Genomic DNA, 22,911 nt, shown 5'->3' with positions numbered 1-22,911 from the left:
GCTGGCACAAGCATGGAATATGACAGTTCCCTTTTTAATTTTTCCCCTCAACAATCTTCCCCTACAGCCAGACTTCAGGGCTATACAGTAATATTTAAGATATCAATACACTTTCTCTTTTTTAATTTTTATTTGACAATTATTTATGTTTGTTTGTTGTATAGGGAATGCACACATACAGAAACAACAGGAAAATCGGCATCAGAGGACAACGTGGAGGAGTTGGGTCTCTTCTTCCACCATGTGGGTCCCAGGGATAGGACTAAGGTCACCGGGACTGGCATCAAGTGGCTTTATCCACTGAGCCATCTTATTGACCCTCAAAAACATATTTGATGTCACAAAATGCATTAAGGATGAAAAAGAAAATTCAACATGAAGAGGCAACAGTAAAAAGGTAGAGTGTGTTTTTGTTATCAACAATTCCACTGTACACATTGATGTATTTTCATACTTGTAGTTCATTCATATGTATGCACCATGCATTTTGTTCATGTATGTGCATGTGCACTTCCTGCATATGTGGACACCATACAATTTGTTCACGAGTACTATGAACTTTATTCACATGAGTTTCATGTACTTTGTTCATGTGTGTGAACTGTGCATTTCATTCACATGTATATATCATACACTTTATTCATATGTATACCACCCACATCATTTGCACATGTGCCTATCACATCATTCACTTGTGTGCCAGGCATTTTGTTCACATTTGTACCATATACTTCATCTACATGTGTACTGTACACATTATTTTAATGTGTACTGTTCATATAATCTGCATGTGTAGCACACACCTCATTCACATTTATGCACTATGTACTTCTGTCACATGTGTATATCATAATTTTGTTCCTGTAAGTGTGCCATGAACTTCATTCATTGGTACACATGGTTTGATTATGTTGATCCATATCAGCCTGTATTACTCCCTCCCTACTTTTTCTTTCCTTTCCCCAATAGTAGACTTTCTGCTTTATGCCATGAATATATAAGTAGTAGTTGAAAATTAGAAGCATTAATAACATTCTGAGACATGACATTGACTCACTGGGTAGCCCTAGATGGATTGGAACTTGATTTGTATACAAAGATATCTTCAAACTCAGAAAGATCTTTCTGCCTCTGCCTCTGCCTCCTCTGCCTCTGCCTCTGCCTCCTCTGCCTCTGCCTCTGCCTCTGCCTCTGCCTCTGCCTCTGCCTCTGCCTCTGCCTCTGCCTCTGCCTCTGCCTCTGCCTCTGCCTCTGCCTCTGCCTCTGCCTCTGCCTCTGCCTCTGCCTCTTCCCCTTCCCCTTCTCCTCCCTCTCTGCCTCTGCCTCCCTCTGCCTCTGCCTCCACAGAGCTAGAATTAAAAGCATATATCAACACATCTCATTCCCTTCCATCTATAGTTTTACCATAAACTGTGCATATGACATTGGGATATGTGTCTTTCTAAGTCTGAATGAAGACGGCAGTCTTTGGTGGAGCTTATCACTCTTGTTGACAGCTTGCTCGTGTAGTTTTTGTAACATTTTAGAGAAAAAGTATTAAATGTCCTCTGTGTGCTCCTTATAGCAACATGGCCATGGGTACCATAATACTGACACTTTTCTCAGTGGGCATCTCATGCCACTGTGGTGATGGAGGAAGGGCAACACAGAGTTCTTTGATGCCATCTGCACCTCACTGCATAGTAGCTAACCTAGAAGAGACCTTTCCTGCCAACATCACTGCCCCCTGCAGTGATTTGCACCCTCTGACACCAGAACAGCTAATTCACCTTCACGACCTGCCAGCCTCCACTCAGGTCAGTTTAACTCTGCCTCCTCTGTGACATGAATCTGCCTTTCAAATGGTGATGATCTGGAAAGCCTCCCTCCTGGGGCTCAGCTGTGATTATATAATCTGTCAAGACCCCAAGGAGTTATAAATACAAGTGGACACGGAGATCCCACCAGGGACACTGCTTAGAAGCCCTTGTGTCAAATGACTTACTTGCTTCCCCTAAGAAGCAATTCTCTGTTTTCCTTTACCTACAAAAGCCTCTGATGAGCTGAGAAGTTACCAATGGAGGATGAGAAGCACTCAGCCATTAGCCAAGCAATTTTCCAAGTTACCTCTGATGTCAAGCACTGAAACAAAGCATATACTTTGGAGTGAATGGTAATTGGACCACTAAGTGATTTGAATGGTGATAATTGGTGTGTCATTGCTCAATATAAGCAATAGAGAATACATAAGTAGGAATAATTCTGTCCCAGTCTATATGAATTTCCCATACATTAACCAATGAACCTACAATTACCCACAGTACGAGAGCCCCTGGCACCCCAATTACATATGTTCTCCTCTGCACAGTTCCAATTCCTGCTCTCTGCTCACAGTTAACTTTCTTGCAATTTTTAAATGTAAGTCCATTCTGCCAGCACTTCTATATATGAAATACAGTAATCTTGGCCTCAAGCCAGTCACCATCTTATGCTGGCCTGAAAACAATCACACTGAAAATCAATTCTCACCTCATCTTCCACCGGAATGACTGACACAAAGCATATTCATCTCCACCCACCCGTACACTCACCCACAGACTGACATACCCCATGCAGGCATTAATACACAGAGAGAAACAGAACACTGACAGAACAGTTCCTCCCACAGCAAGACATTTATTCTTGACAGGAATGTTCCAAATTGCATTGCAATTTTGTATGTTGAAAAAAGTATTTCATGTAACTTAGGCTGGCCACCTTAAATTTTCTAGGAAGCTAAAGTTAACACTGATCTTTCTGCCTCCACTTCCTAAATGCTGGGATTATAGGTGCATCCACCATGCCTGGCACCATTCACTTCATATTGAAACATGGAAAGATAGTTGTACTTGTCTCCATTCAATAGGACAAGCAGGTATTCCCCTGAGTCACTTCCAGGGGTCACTGTTCCCATGAAATATTAATAACTAAAGGTTTTTCCTCACAGATAAATTGCCGGTGATCAAATGTCCCAGAGAACACAGTGTGGAAACACAAACAAACACTTCTAAGTTTCTCTGTATGACTCAGCTGAGCACAAAGGCAGCACCTGTGAGTTAGCATTGCTCCTGTTTCCACCTGTGTTATCCCTGTCTTTTACTCTCCATATATCTGAAATGCTTCTAGTATGAGGGGTACGGGGGGGGGGGCGGGGAGGTTCCTAGTCAGTGCAGAACTGGACAAGGCAACAAACTGGAGGAGACAGACTCCTGGCTATTTATAGAACTTGAAATTTCAGTGAGTAGCTCAAGAAAACAAACCATCCTGCATGAGACCATGTTAAGTCTGGCCAAAGTCCCACATTTTAGTCAAGCAATTTTTGCATCTGTTTGCTTTTAGAAACTGCTTCCTATCATCAGAAACTCCCTGTCAGGAAACAGTTTGTTTCCAAAAAGACTTATCCTAAGATATATGACAAAGAATGGGAACCTCAGCAACAGATAGAGAAAATATACATATTCTGTCCAAAAGGGAAAAAGTAGGTAGACTTGTGCTGAGATGGAATGTAATGTTCCTTGTTTTATAGGAAAAAAGAGTCAAAGAGTTTTGAACAAGGGAGGAATCATGTCTTGCCCTCCCCAAATCTGAGTCCTTGAGGGGCAGGAGAAATTTGAGAGGGCAAAGCCAAGTCCACTCATATACCTGAAGAGTTTAATCCATGAGTAGTAGAGAGAAACCCATTCAAGGTCCCCATGAACAGAAGCAAGAGAAAATCAATCATCTTGAAGTAAAGGAGATGGGGCACGAACCACAATCTGCTCTTCTTTATAACTGCTTCATGGTGGACTTGATTTTTAAAGTTTGTCATGTCTTCATTTTATATACCTTAATAATTTCTATTTTTTTTCAGTGCCTGAATTTTATATTTTTATAATTCCACCTGTTATTCATGAAAGCTGCACATGGAAACAGGAAATCAGGGAATCAGCTTAAAACACTTTTCTTACTCAAAAAGGCAGTCTGGAGTAGCAGGTGTTAACTTAATCTCAAGCCATCAGCTCAGATGTTCTTAATTCGGGAAACTTGCACCTAGATGGTCAATGATAGAGAAGCGTCACCAGGGAAACACACTGACCACTGTACCAAATGAGGTGCTCCCCCCAGGGCTGCCCACCTGAAACATGCTGGATGGTGGATTGAGTTAGTCTGTGCAGATTAAGTCCCCAGCGCAACAAGGAAGCTTTAAGCAGCAACACATTCTATTTAATTCGGTCAGTTCTTTTCTCCAAATAGCATAAGGAAAACAAGGTTCAATACTCCCCACAATCCCTGAATGGGAAGATGGAGACAGGAGGGCTAGAAACATAAGATCTCCTCAGCTACATAGTAAGCTTGAGGTTAGCCTGGGTTACACGAGATTCTGTCTCAAAAACAAAAATTATAAGAGAGGAACTGGTTCAGTGGTAAAGAGCACTGACTGCTCTTCCAGAGGACTAGGAGACAATTATAAAACCCAGACAGTGGCTCACAACCATCAATAACTCCAGAAGCTCTGATGCCCTCTTCTGACCTCTAACCTCTTCAAGCATCAGGAATGCAGATGGTGCAGAGATAGCAGAGACATATCTAAGAAAACACCCATATATAGAGAATAAAATAGTAATTTTTTAAAAGCACAAAATGCCCAGCTCATCTCTATATGACTTGGTTTCCTTAGTTTTAATGAATGCTCTAATTTTGACTGATCCTGCTGGCACTATAGTATACTAACAAGTAACACTTTTAGTGGCCGAAAGCACTTGATGTTGTGTAATCAGAGACATTCATGAGACTGAGAAATAATCCAATGCTTTTTTCCAAAAGGAAACTGAATCTCAATAAAAGCTTGTAGACTCAGTCATTTTGACCGCTAAAACTGTGTTTTTACATTTGTTTAGTCAGCCATTTTCCTTATCTGGCTCTGCACTTGGCCTGCTAGCACAATTTGGGAAGTCCTTTTGGAAGGGGGAAGGTACTGGGTGGTCTTGAAGTCACAAAGTCACATGAGACTGAGAAATAATCCAATGCTTTTTTTTTTTTTTCCAAAAGGAAACTGAATCTCAATAAACTAGCCAATGGGGACATGCTATTGTCCCATGGAAAGAGATCTCTGAACTCAGATCTTCTCTAGTCTGGTATCCAGAAGCAGCACATGTGGAATTTCATGTAAAGATACTGTTAGCATTTTAATCTACTCGTGGGGTGTCCTCACTTTTCATCTACTGTTTGCCCATTCCTATGATCCATTCCTATGATCTTACCTTAGACACCGTATCCCATAAAGTGATTCTTCTAATATCTTACTGAGCTTTAGTTAAACTAGCCACATAGTCAATTTAAAAGTTCAAAATGAACATGATAAAAAATTTTTCCAATAATAAACATGTTTCCCAAAGGAGTCAGAAGGTCAAAGAACAGCTCTTTTTTTCCTCTGTTCAGACTTTTGCAGAAAGGTAAAACCGGGAGATTCCATTTTTAGATCTATTCTGATGTCTTTTCTAAAAATAAAATATTAAAGGCACCACACTGAGTTCATGTAAAGAATGAAAGAAAAATTCAGGAGACTCACACTAAAGAATCAGCCCTGAGGCTGAGATCATCACATGCACTGCAACCCCCAGGGCGGCTGCCAAAGCGCTCACAGTATGCTCTGACGAAGCCCGGGATAACAGGCTGGTGAGCTAATGGCTTTACTTATTGGCTCTTATTCAGGGGTCAGGTACTTGGGTTCAAACTTACAGACTTCAGATAATTTATTTTCAAAGTTTAGTCCTAAGTACAGACCAGTTATACCTTGTGATCTAATTTTTTCCCCCTGCTTGAAAGCCCTTCCCACTCATTCTCCCGCAGAAACTGATGTCTGGTTTCTTTGCTCCCTACATCTTCACTGCTGGTGCTTATTACAGCATGGGCCACAGATCTTTTAACAAGCCAGTGAAAGTAACTGATCAACCCGTCCCTCTCACTGCAAAGTGTGTGTCTGTTTCCCAACCCCCACCAGTGCCACTCACAGGCAAATTAAGGTTATTGCCCTTTAGATCTTTAGGAGAAACTTTGAGTTTCAAATGAACTCGATAACTTTGAAACTTGATTGAAATGGATTAAGACTAACTCACATATGCGGTTTACACGTATTAAATTACTATAGGATATCTTATTTGATAACTAGCATGGTCTGTAAGAATTAAGACACATGGCTGAATAATATATAAGAAGTAATAAAATTGGAAAGTTAAAATCTGTAGTCTATTCAGTTTATCTTGTCTTTCTTTAACTAATAATAGGCATAATAATAATAATAGGCATCGACTATGTTTCAAAGAATTTGCTCTCCTCTAGAAATAATATTTATAATATGCTAAAGCTCTAATATAATGGATAATTGTTCCAATAAAATAGTAAGGGCTTAGGAGGAGAATATTAAAAAAGAGAACAACGTGTATTAGGAATCTGTAATGTATCAGACGCTGTACCATGAAAATATTCTATCAAGAACAATTTGCAATATATCCACTCAGATGATAAAGCTACAGAAGTGAATAAAAATGGAGATATAATATAAAGACTCTAATATGAACATTGCATCATGTCAATTTTGTTTTTAAAAGCTAACTCTCATATCCACATGGAAGGCAAACAGGAGGATTTGGGGTGAGAAGATGAGCTTGCGATGCGAGCATTTGAACTGGAACTTGGTAAGGCTGGCCACAAAAGAATGTGTCTAAGAAACTGGATATAGTTACTTATTAACCAAGAGATGCTAACAGCAAATGACAATCAGGAGTGACTCCTAATTTTCTGACTTGAAAGGTATCTGAAATGGAATACCACAGAGAGGAAGCTCAGATGTAGAGAATAGATGATGTGGTATCCAGTTAAGATTCTTCAGCAAGTAAAACATAGACCAAGCCTACCAGACCACTGAGCAGATTGCCATATGGGTAAAAACAAGTAAGAGGCACCATGCTAAAATGCTCTAAAGGGTTCTATGCACAACTACAAACTGCCATTGGCATTCAGGCACCAAGCTGAACAGCTCTTGACAAAGGAAGGAATGATTTCATGTAGCTGTGAGGAAGCAAATGTGGGGACTCTGAGCTGTTTGGTGTCCTGTGTCCTGTCTACTTCTTATACATGGCTTGTCTAGATTGGAAATTTTATGGTCAAACCTAGTGATCAAAAGTAACAGGAAGTAGAATTGTGGAGCTTAGAGAGACAGCTGCTCCTCGAACCTTCTGTTCAGAAACAATGGTAGTAATAATAATCTGTGTAAGCAAACCCATACAAGTCTTCAGTTCAGTGAACACTGGAAAAAATGCTGCTTCTACCAAAGCTAGTTATTTTTAGAATGCTGTAGACTTTTGTTTTGCTGTATGTGTGTGGTGTGGTGTGGTGTGGTGTGGTGCACACACGCACTTGAGAGGAGAGCGAGAGAGAAAGAGAGAGAGGAGGGGGAGGGAAAGGGAGAGAGAGAGAGAGAGTAAAATTGTCTGTTGATAAGGAATGGGTTGTGTGTGTGTGTGTGTGTGTGTGTGTGTGTGTGTGTGTTTTCCTTAAGTTTATATATATATATATATCCACTACTGTTTTTCCACCTGGATACATAAAAATAAGGATTTTATGAAGTGTCACTGTTTCTTTCCTTGCCTTCCAGACATTTCTCATCATCCTTTGAAGAAATCTAAGACAGAGATATCGTGCTGCAGCTCAACAGGCCCCCTGTGGTGGATAGTCTTCATGCTACAGTTCGGGACACACACACACACACACACCCACACACTTTAGCTCCCATTTAGTCCATAAGTATAATAAATGGAAGACTGAATTCAGAAGCAGAAACTGAGTATCTAATATGAACTTAACATTAGATAAAATGTGTAACAGCTACGTGACCTCATAATGACAACCTGAGACACAGCCTCAGCTATAAGCTGCTCAGAGCCCCAAAATCCCTGGACCACAGGAACCACAGGTATCCTTCTTGCAGAGACTTGGTATGGTAAAAGCAAGAAAACTACTATTTATCCCAATTAATTGTTTTACAGCAACACAAGAAAAACAGAAGGAAAAACCAAAATTGCATTTTTATGTCAACACGTTTTAGCAAGAGCGAAAATACTAGGTAAGCTTTCTTTGGCTAAGAGAATATGAAATATGGGAGGAGCTAAGAGTCAAAAAGCTTATGTATTGTTTCTCTTGAATTCAAGGTATTTCTGAACATGAAGCTACAAAATTAAGGACATGCTATAAAAGTATAACATTAGCACTTCACCATGAGAGTCAACTGGTTAAAACAGTATGTATTTGTCTGTAGTTGCATCCACTGTAAAAGTCAGTGCTGAATTTTAGCATATCATACCATAGCTGCTCAGACCACACCCTAGAAGTAGGACTGCAAAGGGCCTGCTGTGGAATCCCACTCAAAAAAGACAACTACAGACACATCTCCCAGCCACAGAGAGCACAATGAAAGCTGCAAAGGGAGAGCAGAGACTAGTCAGTGGTTTCATTTCTCAAATTGCTTGACTATTTCTGCCCTTCTTGAGAAGATACAACTATGTCTAAAATTCCTTAATAAAATAGCCAAGATAAAATAAAGGGCTTTTTCTAACACATAAACTCTTATGGCTGTTTGGAATATACCTTCTGGTCCACAGGAAACAAACAGGGTTGTTTTTTTGAGTTATTTCTTGAATTATATTTTAGCTTAAATTTGCTTTCCGTTGTCCTGCATTCATTATTTTAGCAGACAGAGGTTGTCCAGATGCTGTTAAACATGGGTAACAACAAGTTATTAGATTAGAGCTTTGGAACCATATTCAGAAGATGACGATCTAGTCAAGTTGACAGGCACAAGACATTTCTGTTGCTGTTTTCATTACAAAAACAAAAATGAAAGACAGAAACAGGAAATGATTTTTATATATTAAAAATATTTACTAAAGGATTTTAAAGACTACACAGAGAGACAGGAAGTGTTTGGTGCAATGAGTATTCTTTTCTAAATGGTTATTCTGAGTTTCTTCTTAATAGTTTCTTGCATTCAATTTTTAGTTGTTTTTTTTATTTAGGAAACAAATATTACAGTAAATGTTTTTCCCCTATGGTGAGTGGTTCAATATGAATAAGAATGACTTAGTACAGATTCTCAGAAACTATACAAAATGTGTGTGACTATGCTAGCATTAGAGAGTTCCAGTCTACGTTAGGATAAATAGAACCCTCTACTGGTTCCTAACAGTAGACATCTGTCGTATATTATCACATGGATGTTGTTTCCTGAAATTATATAAATTTTTCAAATACTTTAATCTAGAGCCAAGGAATCTTTGTTTCCCAAAGAATAATATATTCCAAATGGATTCAGAATTATTAAATGGAACATACTTTTGTACTTGCAAACAGTTCGCTTTTGAAATGTTATAGACATAAATACACACACATAATATGTATATGTATGTGTATATATACATATATACACATGTATATGTACACATGCATATATTATACATATATACGTATATATTCATATATGCATATATATGTGTGTGTGTGAGTGTGTATACAGAAAGAAAGACTAGTTGTTGTATACTGGGAGCCTTGCTGTATTGATCATAGATGCAAAAGTTTTATAAAGTGATCACACAATTGCCTATTTAAGAAAGAAAATTTTTAGAGATTAAAATTACACATATTAACTAAAATTAGTTTAGAAATTTTATTCCAATTTTCAACTGAGTAAAAAAAAACCTACATTTTTACTAATTCATTGAGAATATCATACCTGGGTACAATATATTTTGATCATATTAATCTCCACTTGTCCTCCTAACTCCTCTAAAATGCATCCCTCCCAATTTTGTGCATGTACCCCTTTTCTTCATAACCTGGCAAGTTCAACTTATGCTACCTATACATGTATGCTTTTGACTTCATTCCCTGGAGAATGGTCAATCTACAAGTGGACATACCCTCAAGGAAAACTGACTGTCCCTCACTCTGAAGCCAAAACCTGTAGATAGTTCTTCAGCTAGGTGGGACATTCTGAGTAACTCCACAGCTCATACTGAGATGTTAACCAGCTTGATTTTTTGCAGGTCTTGTGTCAGCAATTACATCTGCTGTGAGTTCATATGAGCGCTCTGTCATGTCCAGAAGATACTTTTTTAACTCAAACCCCCTCGTCTGGCTTTCATGGTCTCTCAGTCCCCTTTTTCTGCAGTGGTCTCTAAAACATGGGGTAATAGATGCCTCATTTCTACCTGAGCCATCCACAGACACTTTTTCTCTTCACTTGGACCATCATAAGGTTTTGCATTAACCAATGTCCTAGATGCACTGATCAACAGGTATAGAGATATGAATTTAGAGGCCAGTTTGAGTCTATGTGCATTTAACAAGATTATGGCAGTAAGTTCTCCCATGGATCTTGTAAGCTCCCAGCCATGGGTTCTTGGGCAGATTTACAGTACCAGGCATGTATTTCTGCTTGTGGGATAGGCCTTAAATCCAATCAGAGAGGGGTTAGTGACCTTAATAATGTTTGTCTTGCCACACACATTATTATTGCAGGTCAAAGGGTTCACAGATAAGGAGGAGGACGAGGATGAGGATTAGGAAGAGGAGGAGGAGGACGAGGAGAGTAGGGGAGGAGGAGGAAGAAGAAAGAAGAGGAAGAGAAAGAAGAAGAAGAAGAAGAAGAAGAAGAAGAAGAAGAAGAAGAAGAAGAAGAAGAAGAAGAAGAAGAAGAAGAAGAAGAAGAAATTCTCCAGCAGCCTGCATCGCACCTGCTAGTACTGTAAGAGCTGACCAGCAGAAAGGAAGCTTCCTTGTCAATACTAATTTGATTTCTTCATGTCATATGACCAACATGCATGCTGTCTTCAGCAATGACATTTCATCATCAAGTGGTGTGGGAAACCAAGAGCAATGAGAGTAGCTGGGAATGTTTGAAGTAGGGACTGTGGGACACTCCTGAGGACGAACTCAAGGAGAAGCACCCAACACATGGCACAAGTAGGAAAAAAACAAATAAACAAAAACAAACAAACAAACAACCACAACAAAATCCCCATCAGCTTTTAAAGATGATTCCTCTAGGAAATTCCTGGAGCTGAAAAACACTTTCAGCAAAATGTCATAGTATAAAATCTATATGCAAAAATCAGCAACATTTCTCTACACCAAAGACAGAAATGAGTAAAAAGTATTATAAGAGCTGTACTAAATAACAACATTGAGTACATCCTAGTCTTGCTTTTTCCCCATTTTCTCTGATCAGCAAGAATTCCAAGCAAGGAAAAATGCCCTTCCATTGAGTAAGAGCTGAGTTCAAATCTCTGCTCATCCTTTCATTAACTATGTCAGCTTGAGCAAAGTACATAATGTAATTTAATCCCTGTTTAATGGATAGCTTTGGCTGGCAATACTGGAGAACAAGCAAGCTACAAAGAAAACTGCAAATTAGGTGTCTAGAAAGCACCTGTCACTGATCTCCAAGAGTTAATCCTCTCAAGCCCCTTTGTCCTCACCTCTGTTGAGGAAACCCTTGGCATCTATGTTGCTCTCTTTACAACTGCCTACATTGCAAAAGAACACACATTGAGACCTAGACTCTAATATTACTTTCTCCTATCTAATCGGCATAGCCAACTGAGGCATTTTTTTTTGTATGAACAAATAAAAGCATTGCACTAATTTTGAAAAAAAAATGGGATAAGAGAGTACCAATACCCAACCATAGTCAAAAGAGCCATAGATTCCATACGACCAACTGAAGATTTTCAGAAACATAAATAAGTACATAAACCATGATGATGCACAGTTACTGACTCTCTGGTTGGCTTTTTCCATGCTTCCACTAGAAACTCGGTATGGAGATACCTCTCCAGGGTCCTCAGTACTCTTCCATTACCACTTTTATATCTCCTTTCTTAGAACTTTCTTCAGGAGCTAGACGCTGCTAATGCTATATCCCTCTGTGCTCCTTTGAGCCCATCACGGCAATTGATAAAATTACAATGCCTAATCACAAGTTGTATCCTGCCAGGCAAAACTGTTCCCATTCAAACCCAATTCAGGAGCTAGACTAAGGAGTCATTCTTCTACAGTGTTTTCTATTTCTTGATTATGGGATATTTTACATGGCACACTTCATGACTATTGGCATAATATAGGAAATAAATTTTATTGTTAAAGATAAAATCATTTCAGTGAGACTGTGCTTTACTAGTTGTCCAAAATGACCATAAACTGTAATAAACAGAGGAATAAAATCCAGCATTGCCACCCCCAAGTTAAATAAATAAAGCAAAGCAAGTCATACCTCTCCTTCCTTGCAAGCTTTGCTTACAACTTTCTTCCACAGAGGATTTCTAGACATTCAGCTTCTGGCTTCATTCCCAGACATGCACTCCCTCCCTTTGCTGCAGCCTCCTATCACTACAGTGTACACCACTTTGGCTTAGTCTGAAGGTGTATGACAAATGCCTATATAGGTCCATCCCTTACAGGTGTCTTTTATGCCTCTATGCTGAACTATTCTTGAGGACTTTTGTGGACTACATTGGCACCACCATATTAGAGCATGCATATGTAAGTGTATATACACACATCCATGGCTTTTTTTATCTGTAATTTCTCCAGTATTGAAGAATTGCAGGTTTCCACGGGACCTGTGCACCAATGTTAATTTCATAAACTTGTGCAGACATAGTTAAATGGATATCGAAAAACTCCCAAAGAAGCTATAATGTAATGAGGCTGAGTGTCAATAGAAGCATCAAATTTCAGTTGTGGGTAGCATGTTCTATGATGTATGTCCATGAAGTAAACTTTCTAAGTGAAATAACAAAGGGGCATAATATTTCTGGGGTTTGTGGGTTTTGAAACCCTTACAGCATCTTTCTTTCTGAATTGTCACCCCATCGTGTTTGAGAAAAGTTGGTGGCTTTATGCTCTGCTGCATTTATTTCCTTTACATCCTTTGATTCTAGACCAGCTCCCCAGCCACCATTCTTTCTTGTCACGCAGGTGCTGTCAGTGCAGATCATTCAGTAGCTATAATCACAGTGCACTATATCCTAGCTGTTCCAGATGGAGGAAGGGGGTAAACAGCTCCCCAGGAGTGTTCTCCAGTGTGATGCCATCACCCTGAAGCTGGAACTGAAGAGTCATTCAGTGACTTTCCACCAAAAATAGCAAATTTCCTAGTGTGCAGCTTCTTCCAAAAGAGCCACACCCCTCTTATGTCAGCATGCAGAAACCCTCAGTACCTAGTATTTACACACTAATTTATGTGACCACAGCCATTAATATTTATATTTATGCTCAAACTCTAACAGATAATTCAATTTGGTATCATTCACATTTCGCTGGGGAAGAAAATCCTCTTGCTTTCTTGTTTCTTCCATAAAATGTAATTTTCAAAAGCATGTTTTTTACAGTGTTGACAGGTACCCCAAATTATATTTGAGGTTGGATCCTGTAACTCAGTTAAAGGAGATAGCCTTGGGAAGTGTTTGACATACATCAGGATCAAGTGGTTTGTTTCTCTTCTGCAAATAATAAGTGTGTATGTGTATTGGAGGGACAAGGGTAGTTTCTTCCCTAAGCCCAGATCAAAACTGAGACCATTTGAAACACTGCACATACTCCTACATACTGTAGCCGAGAGACCCTTCTTCTCATGATGGCCACAAGGACACATCCATTTTCCTGTAATGCTTAAAGAATCACAATGTTGTGACCTTTGCATGGGTCACTGCGGGATGTGAAAACTGCTGCGAAAAATAATAAGCCCAGCTTATAATTATAACTCCTACTATGGAAATTTTTAATGCAAGCTACGGCATTTTTATCTACCTAACAATGTTATTCAGATGAAGCTAATAAAAGTCATTGGCTCAAGAATAAAGAATAAAATATTAAAGGACAATAACCTTCCACAACTTACTTACAGAATCCTTGTTCTTTTTTTTTTTTTTTTTTTTTTTTTTTTTTTTTTTTTGCTAAAAGACTGCATGTCTATTCCTTCTTGTTCTATGCAATTCTTTTCACGTGTGGTGGTTTCCCTCCCTCAGTGTCCTAAACTGCAGACAATAGATTTCTTCAGAGCTTCGCACGCCATTCTGCCCTGATTCAATATATTGAATTCCTATTGTTTGGTTAGATAAGCACAAGCACTCCATCTAAAGGTAAAGAATTTTTATTTTTAGCAACATTGTTTTCCTATTTCTGCATATGTGGGGATGGGCATGTACATGCACACACACACACATACACACACACACACACACACACACACACCTCCTCATGTATTCATGGGCCTGTTTTCACCTAATTTCAGCTTTAAAACTGTAATGAAGTTCCAGGACACCTTATGCCCAGATATGATGGAAATGCCAGTAACTCCATGACAAGGACAGAGTTGTCCCGTATAAAACCAGGTGTGGAGCTGGGGTCGTTTAGTATGTGAAAGCACTTCTCATACAAACCTGATGACCTGACTTTCCACCCCTGAATTTTTTAGGTTATAACAGCTTATTTATTCATAAGTATCAATAAGCAAATAAATGGCAAAATGGGATCACATTCGTTCACACACATACACATTTCACTAGCCTCCAGTTTGGCCCATTATTGTAGCCTGGCCTGATGGTGGTGAGTCAGTTAACGTCCATGACGTGTCCTGCTTGACATCTCTGTATGACTCTAGGAATGACTGTGTGGTGGGGCCAGACTGGGGTTTTTAAACTATTTTTAGCCAATCATAATTAAGGCATTCACACATTACTTCACTGGGCTTCAACACACACACATGCACACACTCTAACATTGGTTTCCATTGCTACATTATCATACTCACACCCACTCTACCCTTGGTTTTCATGGTATCCCTTCTTTGTCTTGTTTCTTAAATTCCATCCCCTGTCGCCTTGGAGAACCAGAGCAACAGGTCTGAGTATTTCTGAAGGCTCCACAAGGCTTGCAAAGGGGGATTCATATACAGTGTGTAATCCATTTGTTTGGTAACTTTATCTTAAGGACTTACTAGCCTATGCTGCAGCAAAATAGGGGGAAAAACAAAAACAGGAGAGACGTTGCTTCAAAAACAAGCTGAAATGGCTGAGACCCAACTCTTAAGATGTCCTCTTGGCACATCCACACTTATGCTTCATATGCTGTGAAATAGATAGATGTATGGATAGATAGATGGGTGGATGGATTGATGGACAGATGAATGGATGGATGGATAGATGGACAGACAGACAGAGGATAGTTAGAGCCTAGGTGTGGATTTGAGATGAGTGATAAGAAAGCCAAAGGAGTCAATTTATAATTATCTAGGTGGGAACTTGGGACTGTTATGAAAGAATTTTTTATCATATGTCTAAGGAAACAGATATCCTGATATACAAACTAAATTGCTAAATAGAATTACCTTAAAGGAGCTAAAGAGTTCATGTGATTTTTAGTTATACAATGCTCAACAGCTAGTAAGAATACATTGTGAAGTTATTTGGGAAAACATCACACTGTCCTGATCATAGTGCAATTGTTCTGGTTTTCTAAAAACATCTGTGGAGTGCCTGACACATTCAAGTGATTTTGTGACGTATTAAAGCATCAAGTTCATTTTATCAATGCAAAGATATGACCATGATATGCTGAAGACCTTAAACACATAAGATATACATAGGTTGAACCTTAGTACTTACTGTGCTTGCATAAAGGCACTATCCTGTTTACTAAGAGAAACCATACAATATGGGCTCTTTTGAGCTTCAGAGATGGCTTAGAAGTTAAGAGCAATGTTGGTCTTCCAGAACACCTGAGTTTGATTTCCAACACCTACATAGCAGCTCACAAACACCTTTAATTTTAGTTCCAGGGGATCCAATTTTATCTTCCAACCTTCCAGGGTATCACACACATGAGGTACTTAGATATACTAAGAGTCAAGTCAATTAAATCTGTCACCAGATGGCATATTTAAGGCAATCAACAGTTTCCACTCTAGTTCATGTCACGTTGAAATATTTATCAAGAAATGTCCAGTATTATTCCTCACAATGAGAAGGCACCTACAGGATGGCACTGGACTTCTAAGTGATAGAAGCTATGGGTGCTGTAAGAAGATATTGACCACTTTCATCTTTACAAAAGGGTCTATACACACAAGATGCTTCAGAACACTGTATCTCCTGCTGCAGCAAAACAAGCATTTGGTCAAGTAGGGCATTAGGTGGTACACAATTTCCCCAGGGTTTTGTCTTGTCTCTCCCTCTTGCACTCTGCCAGATTATACAAGCTGCAGCTGTCTACTAGACTTGTCTGGTTAGGAGGGTTTCCTTACATTGCAAGAAGCAGGAGGTTGTGTGGCTCCTTACTCAGGTGCTTTAGCTTCTGCTGGCTCACAACATAAAGGCAGTGGAAAGTAGGTATGGAATAAAATGTGAGTCCAGAGTCACTTACAGACTGTGAAAATTGAGATAAAAGATATCTATTTATGAAGCATTACATCTGGAAGCATGTTTCATTCTCACGCCAATCCAGTGAAGTGTCAGCAAGAAATCAGAATCTCTGTATGGCACATGAAATAAGAAAACTCCTCCCCAGTGGCTCGGAATTAGGCAGAAGAAACTGGGCTCAGTTGTGGACCTGATGACTATCAAGCCTTCACTTACCATCATAGTACATATGCAACAAAACACAAATTGTGTTAATAATATTTTTTTAATTTGGGGAAAAAGAAGAAACTTAAGATTCTATAATGTGCCAGACTGCATCTGATTACATCAAATTAGTGAAAAAGTAGTGGGTGTTCTCTTCTCCGCCAGGGTATTTTAATTGAGGTAAGAAGCCAAAATAAAATTCATTAACAAAATACAAAATGAATTTATAAGCATAAAAACATCAATAGATACTCTCCTTGAAATCAAATGACATATGAACTTCAGCACTCTCCAAGGAAAGAATAGGTTGAAATATGGTAATTTATTTGGGTTTTCAATTAAGGGGTTAGTAATAGGAGAGCTGTAGAGAAAGAGGCTGCCAAAGGCCTGTTGCTGCTTGGTTTCTCTATGCAGAAGCCCAAGGTAAATTATTGATGTGGTTTGGCCACTTCTTAAGTGTCTGGGATAGCCAGCCCATGAAACATTAAGATGACATTTCTGCAGCTTGGCAGGTCACCTAGAAAAGAAAAGAGGGAAGAATACAAAAGCCCTTGGTGAAGATGGAGATATTTGTTCAGATAAAACAAACAAGTTCAAGCAGGTCCACATGCCAGCTTCTGAACAAAATCAGAAAGGAAATATGAGTGTTTAAAGCTAACACCAAAATGGATTAAAGTTGACTGTTCACTGTAGTGTGAGCAGGTAGGAAGAGAAGCATGTAAGGCTTTAGGTCTCTTCCTCTACTCTTTGGAGGAAGATATACAGAACTACGCTGTGCCTTTAACTTATGCTTCTCCTAAGTAATTGAGCTACATGTCTTCTGTATACAGTGAATAAACCTATCTATCCATCTTGACTAGAAAAAGTGTGTGTGTGTATGCGTGTGTGTATGCATGTGTGTGTGCATGTGCCTGTGCGTGTGCATGTGTGTGTGTGTGTGTGTGTGTGTGTGTATGTTTCTTTCCTTGGCAAAAGGGAGCATTCCTTTTCCCAGAAATAATTTTTCGCACTATGTAGTTGTCATACTATATTATAGTCAGTGCCAACCTAGCTTTAATATAAACCATCATTGGGGTACTGGTAAAAGACCACCTGCTCATTCCAGGCAGCGAAGCAGGCAGGTTAACTGGAACTCACCTGTCCCTCTGTTCCTTCAAAACCAATCCCCTCTACTTATCTCCAGCTCTGTAGCAGATCTCCTACTGCAACTTCCCCTTTTCCCCTGCCTCCCTTTTCCAGTGGATCACACAGATATTCCCCTTCAAACTATCTTCTCTCATTCATTACTTTATCCCCAGCCCCCACATCTGTCAAGCATTCCTGGGAACCCACAGGCCACTTACACTAGTGAAGGTGGAATGATAATTGCAGATCTTCACCTCCCGCTCCATTACTCCATATCCAATCCCCAATCTCTCACTCATCTTCATAGCAGACCTTTGTTGTGGCATCTCCTCAATCCCTGCCCCCATTCCCATGGGTCTAAAATGACCCTAATGGGAAAACTTGTTTTCCTCCCTCCTATGAAACCCCTACACATCCCCCAGACCATCTCAGTTCTTAAGTGTCATCTCCCAATACCTAGAAACTCATTTGACATGAAACCCCCAGTAGACACACCTATCTGGATCCCAGAAGAATTTCCTAAGAGGGAATGCAGTCTCAAAATTCTCCTAAGAACCACAGAGGATAACAGAAATGAAGGAACAAAACACCCATCTAAGAAAACAAGATGAAGTATCAGCACCTAGAATTACAATCTTCCCAACAGCAGATACCTAGAAACCAGTATAAAAACAAAATCAATAAAAACACAGTATGTCTCCACTAGAGTCCAGCAACCCTACCACACCAGGCCCTGTGTATTCCAGCATAGCTGTAGCACAAGAAAAGTCCTTAAACTACCTTTTATAAATACTATACAGGTCCTGAAAGCAAAATGAATGAACCCTTTAAAGAAATCTACGAAAACATGAACCGTGGAAGGAAATGAATAAAATAGTTTAAGACATAAACATAGAAAGAGAATCAAATAAGAAAACTCAAACTGAAGAAAATCTGGAAAGGAAAAATGTAGAAACTCAGACAGGAACCTCAGAGGCAAGCCTCACCAACAGAATAGAAATGGAAGGCAGAATCTCAGGCACTACATTGAAGACACTACCAAAAAATGGATATGTCAGCCAAAGATAACACTAAATATTAAAAAAAAAATCAGGCACAAAACATGCAGGAAATCTCAGGCACTATGAAATATGAAAAAGACGGATTCTACGAATAATAGGAATAGAGAAAAGGAAAGAAATACAGGTTCAAAGGCACAAAAGATACTTTTTACAAAGTTGTAGAAGAAAATTTCCCTACCCTAAAGAAGGAGATGACTAATGAGATACAGGAAGCATATAGAACATCAAATAGACGGAACCAGAAAAATAAGATACCCTAAGCACATGATAACGTACACTAACGCTAATAAACACTAAGCATTCAGAACAGATACATAATATGAAAAGTTACAGGAAAAAATGACCAAGTACACATAAAGGCAGACCTATTAGAATTACACCTGCCTTATTAATGGAGACTGAAAAAGCCAGAATGGCCTGAACAGATGTCCTTCTGACTCTAATAAAACACAGAGGCAATCCCAGACTACTATTTGCAACAAAACCATCAACCACAGTAGATGAAGAAAATAAGATATTCTGTGATAAAACCATGTGTAAGAAATATTTATCTATAAATTCATCCCTACAGAAAGCACTAGAATGAAAACTCCACCTTAGAGAGGTTAACCACATGCAAGCACACACACACACCACCACCACAACAATAACGACCACAACAAAAAATAACATAAATCAACACTTCTTACTGATATCTCTCAGTATCAATAGTCTCATTTCCTCAATAAAAAGGTAAGTCTAGCAGAATAAAGTGAAAACAAGACATCCTTCTACTCATGCAAGAATTCTACCTTAATATCATGGAGAGGTATTTCATGGTAAAGGAATGAAAAAAGTTATTCCAAGCAAATTGACCTAAGAGGCAACCTGGAGTAGTTATTTTAATATCTGACAAAATAGACTTCAAATCAAAACTAATCAGAATACTAATAACACTAAATATTCAACCAGAGAAAATTTCACAAACATGACATTTTAATTATTAACATCTATGCACCAAATACAAGGACACCTATGCTTATAAAAGAAACACTTCAACAGATTAAATCAAATGTTGACTCTCACACACTGATAATTGACTTCAGTGTACCACGCTTGCCAATAAACAGGTCATTCAGATGGAAACTAAATGCATAAATGCTGCACCTGGCAGATGTTATAAACATAATGGACCTAACAGACACCTACAAAACATTTTACCCAAACACAAAAGAATAGACCTTCTTCTCAGAACCCCATGGAACTGATTCCAAAACTAACCATTTAGGCACAAAGCAAGTCTCAACAGATCTCCTGAGAGGCTCTGTCAGTGCCTGGAAATACAGAGGTGAATGCTCACAGCCATCCATTGGACTAAGCACAGGGTCCCTAATAAAGCAGCTAGAAAAAGTACCCAAGGACCTGAAGGGGTTTGCAGCCCCATAGGAGGAACAACAATATGAACTAAGCAGTACCCCCAGAACTCCCTGGGACTAAACCACCAACCAAAGAAAACACATAGTGGGACTCATGGCTCTAGCTGCATATGTAGCAGGGGATGGCCTAGTCAATCATCAATGGGAGGAGAGGCCCTTAGTCCTGTAAAGGTTATATGCCCCAGTATAGGGGAATGCCAGGGCCAGGAAGAGGGAGTGGATTGGTTGGTGAGCACGGGGTGGGCGAAGGGGATGGGGTTTTCAGAGCAGAAACCAGGAAAGGGGATAATATCTGAAATGTAAATAAAGAAAGTATCTAATAAAAAATTGAAATAATACCATCCATTCTATCTGATCCTCACTGATGAAAGCTGAATACAAACAATAACAGAAAACTTAGGAACTCATGGAAAATAAGCAGAGCACTACTGAATGAAAAAAAAAAAAGAATGGGTCAAGACAGAAATTAAGAAATTAAATACTTTTCAAAACTGAATTAAAATGAATGCATAAAATACCTGACCTTCTGGATGAGAATGAGAGTGGTGCTAAGAAAAAGTCCATAGTACTAAATGCCTACATTAAAAATAAAAAAAAGGAGAGATCTCATACTAGCAACTTAACAGCTTACCTGAAAGCTTTAGAATAAAAGGAAGTACCAACCATCAGCATCAGAAGTAGAGGGCAAGAAATGATCAAACTCAGAGATGAAATCAAGAAAATAGAAACAAAACAAATATGAAGAATCACTGAAAAAAGAAATTGATTCTTTGAAAACAACAACAACAACAACAACAAGATAGGCAAACCCTTATTGAACTTACTACAAGGTAAAGAGAGAAAATCCAAATTAATAAAATAAGAAACAAAAGGGTGGATTCAAGGACAACCATGTTATTCTGGAAGGACTTGATTTAGTGGAAGAGAATGATCAGTTTACTCATATGCTCCCCTTAGAGGATGACTACAATCAGAAGATGTTCTTAATGTTTTCAAGAATTTTATGAAGAATGAAGAGAAGTACAAGGCTATTAAAAAAAAGAAATCCCTAATGAAGGAGACAGTGATTCAAACACAGACCAAGAAGCTGGAAATAGTGAAGAGGAAGAGGAAGGACAAAAAGTAATTATTCGTGACAAAATAGAAATCAACCATACAATATAGCTTGCCATTCAGTCAAGTTTAGATTTTGAAGAATATTTACTCAAGTTGTTGAAAATAGAGTTTGCTGAGGGCCAAAAGAACTCTGCAACATGATACTTGATTACTGTGCCCAACAAAGGACCTATGAAAACTTTTTGGCTTGTTAGCTTCAGCCATTCTTTGAAGGACGGTTACCCGGGACAACCCATGCAATACCTGGTTTGCCATCATTTATTTCACTTCCATAGGTCTCAGGGATTTGACGGATGAACTTTGAAAACATCTGAAAAATAGCACAGAACCAGAAGCCGAGCAAAAGAACCCAGCCCTGACATCATCTTCAGAGTCTTCCTTGACGTCTGATTCCTCTGACTGGGATTCTGACAGCAGTGAGAGCAGTTTAGAGTCCTCCAGTGAAGCAAGAGTCTCCTCCTCCTCCAGTAGTGAGAGCTCTGCCTCAGCTAAAGGTACAAGAAAGAAGAGACAAGGGTAAGGCCAGAGTCGAAGAAGTAGATAAGTTAGCCAGGGGCCACCAGGCACATGACAGGAGATGAGAAGGAGGCAGGGAGGACCAAAGAAAGTACTGATGGAGCAAGGTCTGAAAGACACAGAGATGAGAACTCACAAGATGCAGACTGGCAAGCCTAGAAAAGCCATGAGGATAGTTACATCAGAGTTGGCAATGGCCAAGAAAAGGCTCCCACAAGAGAGTCAGAAGGCAAGCATGGCGAACCAAAGAAAAAGTGGTGAGAGAGAAGACATTCTTTTTCTGAAAATGAGAAACACAGAACCTGAAATCAAGACAGTGATAATGTTACAAGAAAAGATAGCTCCAAGTCAAGGGAGAGGAGTACAGAGCATTCTGGTCATAAAGGAGATGACAGCAGGTGTCAGAATGGTGCCAACGACACTGGGAAAACCTAGCAGATTCCCTGAACATTCTAGAGATTCAAAGAGAAAGTCAGGACCAAAGGAGAGAAAAGTCTCAAACAAAACAAAACTAATTCTAATGACAACTGAACATGCCTTACATTCAATCCAGTGTCATTTACATTGATGGATTTTATAGAGAACTCTTGAATAAAGTACCTGTTTGTAAATTTTAAACATGTTTTCTTTTTGAAGTTGTATAATTGATATATCTCAAGGTACTTTGTGTAAAATCATAAAGAAAAGAGATTTAACAAAATCTCCTACACAGTTTTAGCACATAATTCTCCCAGACTTTCAAAGAACAGTTAATGTCAATATGTCTCAAATTATTCCACAAAATGGAAATAGAAAGAACATTGCCCTATTTGCCTTATGATACCACAGGTTACCCTGATACTTAAACCACATAAGACCAAAACAAAGAAAGAATATTACAGACTAAATTTCTTGATGAACATGGATGCAGAATTCTCAGTAAAATACTTGCAAACCATATCCAGCAACATATCAAAATGATCATCTACCATGATCAAGTAGGCTTTATACAAGAGATGCAGGGAT

At 39.0% G+C, this 22,911-nt stretch overlaps 1 pseudogene; it reads left to right on the top strand.

Moving 5' to 3' along the window:
- The first annotated feature begins 1,568 nt into the window (after nt 1-1,568).
- Nucleotides 1,569-22,341, top strand: LOC110303499 (pre-mRNA-splicing factor CWC22 homolog pseudogene; annotated as a pseudogene).
- Nucleotides 22,342-22,911: the final 570 nt, after the last annotated feature.

This window comes from Mus caroli, unplaced genomic scaffold (genome assembly GCF_978045245.1).
Source record: "Mus caroli unplaced genomic scaffold, Mus_caroli_1 scaffold_9, whole genome shotgun sequence".
Classification (NCBI taxonomy): Eukaryota; Metazoa; Chordata; class Mammalia; order Rodentia; family Muridae; genus Mus; species Mus caroli.
The sequence above is the reverse complement of the archived record's forward strand: the minus strand, read 5'-3'. Positions and strand labels throughout refer to the sequence as shown.